General features: G+C 45.5%; 1 non-coding gene across 1 annotated transcript; it reads left to right on the forward strand.

The window, feature by feature from the left end:
• The first annotated feature begins 3,269 nt into the window (after positions 1–3,269).
• Trnas-uga (transfer RNA serine (anticodon UGA)) lies at positions 3,270–3,344 on the forward strand. Its single transcript has one exon. It is a non-coding gene; the product is annotated as a tRNA-Ser (tRNA).
• The last annotated feature ends 245 nt before the right edge of the window (positions 3,345–3,589 follow it).

Raw genomic sequence — 3,589 nt, forward strand, 5'->3', positions numbered from 1 at the left:
AGAGTACATGGCAGGCAGGCCAAGATCAATGCGAACAGAACGTTAAAATGTGGCGTACCGTCGGCAATTGCCTACATGAGCAGAACGGCGCCGGCGCAGCCGTCAGCAGATGGCGATGGCTGAACCGGCAGTGCCCAAACCGTAACCGTCCAAAACGACCTCCTCCCGCCGAGAAGGTCGTCCAAGCCGTGGGGAGAGGTTTCAAGGCCCGAAGCTTGTTTTCAGTAAGTGTAGACCAATCAACATGCCACAGCGATCAAATGCGCTGACAAATGACCCTGCTAAAATCAGATGAAGGTACACAACAAGAAGCTGTCCGAGGCTGGAGGACCGCAGCCTTGGCCGCGCCATCTGCAGCTACGTTCCCAGGGATACTGACATGGCCAGGAACCCACATAAAGGTAACCGGAGAACCGTCGTCCGCCAGCTGCTGAAGAGAGCGTTGGATCCGGTGCACGAAAGGGTGAACCGGACACGGATCACTGAGGCTCTGGATGGCGCTCAGAGAATCAGACAAGATGACATAAGCAGAATGTCGGTGGCAGTGGATGTGAAGAACAGCCTGGTAGAGGGCACATAGCTCAGCTGTGAAGACCGAACAGTGGCCATGGAGCCGGTATTTGAAACTGTATGCCCCGACAATAAAAGAACACCCGACACCGTCATTGGTCTTAGAGCCATCTGTATAAATGAAGATCGTATTAATGAACTTCGAACAAAGTTCGACAAACCGCGAGCGGTGTACCGAACCGGGGGTAACCTCCTTTGGGAGCCAGCTGAGGTCAAGGTGAACGCGAACCTGTGCCTGGAGCCAAGGTGGCGTGTGGCTCTCGCCCACTCGAAAGGTTGCAGGAAGTGAAAAATCAAGGTGTTGAAGGAGGCGACGAAAGCGAACTCCAGGGGGTAGCAGGGCAGACACATACAACCCGTATTGACTGTCGAGAGAGTCATCAAAAAAGGAACGATAAGACGGGTGGTCGGGCATTGACAGTAGCCGACAGGCATACCGACAAAGCAGTATATCGCGCCGGTAGGTGAGTGGCAATTCACCGACTTCAGCATGAAGACTCTCGACGGGACTGGTATAGAACGCTCCGATCGCAAGACGTAACCCCCGATGTTGTATAAAGGCGGCGTAAGATGGGCGGCCGTGCAGAGGAGGGATCCAGGATGGTAATTTTGGTTGTTACAAACAAAATCATCTTATTAATTTACAAGTGAGTTACTGTATTAAATATCTGACGTTCAACGTGTGAGCGAGAAAAAGTGTAGAACAGGCTTAAAGTTATGCTTGAAGTTTGTAGGTAGTCGATAAGCGCTCTCGTTATGAAACAATGAATAGATATAGTGTGGTAATTTGCGCTCCATTTATAATCAAAAGCGAATCTTTCACGCATCTCAATATTTATAACCTTATACTTCCTGATCTATGTTACGATGCAGTTATATAATTTGGCAGGTGCATTCAGTGGTATACATTGGTTTCGTCTGCTAACTGTGTTGCGAACATAGTCGGTAGTAAAAACAAATAAGAACATGTCTGATGTTGACATTTTACTGCAAGAGCAGCAAAAATGCAGCAAGCGATAAACTTAGTTCCTTTCATCGTTTTGTTGGGACTGTCACCGTGAATAAATTTCATAAATGTTTGATTTTGTGTTTTAAGTTTATTAGAAATGGCTAACTACTCTCATTCTCAAACACTGGATCAATGAAATCCGTCATCTGTCAAACTGCCTTAAGCCAAACTCGCTGTTTCTAAATGTTTCTTGTTTTATTGTGTTAAACTTTTAGCGTAAGATCATATGTGGTGTTCAAAAAGTCTCTCCGCAGTGCCGTATGTTTGTTAGCCGCGCGTGCCGTTTGCCGCAGTGGATATACCGAAATGAAACTCAGTGAAATACAAGTTATTAATTTTTTGAATATTCATTTTTACTTACAAATATTCACATTAAATGTTGAAAGCGTCACCCCTGTTGTTGAATACACAATTCAATTCGTCTAATCATGTTTCCAAACTCAAACTGTAACATTTCTTCTGTAACAGAAACAGTGAAAGTGGATATCGCAGTTTTCAATTCATCGATGGATTTTGCACGGTTTTTATAGACAGTTGCTTTCGCTTCACCCCAGAAGAAAATGTCAAGTGGTGTTAGGTCAGGCGATCGTGGAGGCCAAAGTCCCTGTGAAATTATGGGATCACCAAAAACATCAGCAAGCAGTGACATTGAAACGCGAGCTGTATGCGCGGTTGCACCATCTTGTTGAAAATAACCGTTCAGTATTTCACTTAACACGAGTTCTCCTATGAATGGGTGCAGAATATCACTGCAGTATCGTTGTGCGTTTATTGTTTCGTTCAAAAACGTGGGGCCCACAATCCGACGTCTATAAAATGCAATCCAAATTCCTATTTTCACGAAATGAAGTGGTTCTTTGTGAATGCTCAGTGGATTTGCAGTACTCCACACATGAGAATTTTACGAGTTCATGTACCCGGATAAATGAAACCACGTCTCATCAGTGAAAAACGTTTCATTTTGTTGAAAGCAATTTTTGGACCATTGACAATGCGGTAAATTGAGTTCATGGTTCAGAGTAGTTTCAGGGGTAAGACAAGGCTGCAACATGTCTCCACTGTTGTTCATATTATTTATGGATCATATGTTGAAAACAATAGACTGGCTGGGTGAGATTAAGATATGTGAACACAAAATAAGCTGTCTCGCATATGCGGATGACTTAGTTGCGATGGCAGATTCGATTGAAAGTTTGCAAAGTAGTATTTCAGAGCTAGATCAGACATGTAAGGACTATGGTATGAAACTTCCTGGCAGATTAAAACTGTGTGCCCGACCGAGACTCGAACTCGGGACCTTTGCCTTTCGCGGGCAAGTGCTCTACCAACTGAGCTACCGAAGCACGACTCACGCCCGGTTCTCACAGCTTTACTTCTGCCAGTACCTCGTCTCCTACCTTCCAAACTTTACAGAAGCTCTCCTGCGAAAGGCAAAGGTCCCGAGTTCGAGTCTCGGTCGGGCACACAGTTTTAATCTGCCAGGAAGTTTCATATCAGCGCACACTCCGCTGCAGAGTGAAAATCTCATTCTGGAAACATCCCCCAGGCTGTGGCTAAGCCATGTCTCCGCAATATCCTTTCTTTCAGGAGTGCTAGTTCTGCAAGGCTCGCAAGAGAGCTTCTGTAAAGTTTGGAAGGTAGGAGACGAGGTACTGGCAGAAGTAAAGCTGTGAGAACCGGGCGTGAGTCGTGCTTCGGTAGCTCAGTTGGTAGAGCACTTGCCCGTGAAAGGCAAAGGTCCCGAGTTCGAGTCTCGGTCGGGCACACAGTTTTAATCTTCCAGGAAGTTTCATATAAGCGCACACTCCGCTGTAGAGTGAAAATCTCATTCTGGAACTATGGTATGAAGATTAGCATCTCCAAAACGAAAGTAATGTCAGTGGGAAAGAGATATAAACGTATTGAGTGCCAAATAGGAGGAACAAAGTTAGAACAAGTGGACGGTTTCAATTACTTAGGATGCATATTCTCACAGGATGGCAACATAGTGAAAGAACTGGAAGCGAGGTG

This window comes from Schistocerca serialis, chromosome 10 (genome assembly GCF_023864345.2).
Source record: "Schistocerca serialis cubense isolate TAMUIC-IGC-003099 chromosome 10, iqSchSeri2.2, whole genome shotgun sequence".
NCBI classification, from domain to species: domain Eukaryota; kingdom Metazoa; phylum Arthropoda; class Insecta; order Orthoptera; family Acrididae; genus Schistocerca; species Schistocerca serialis.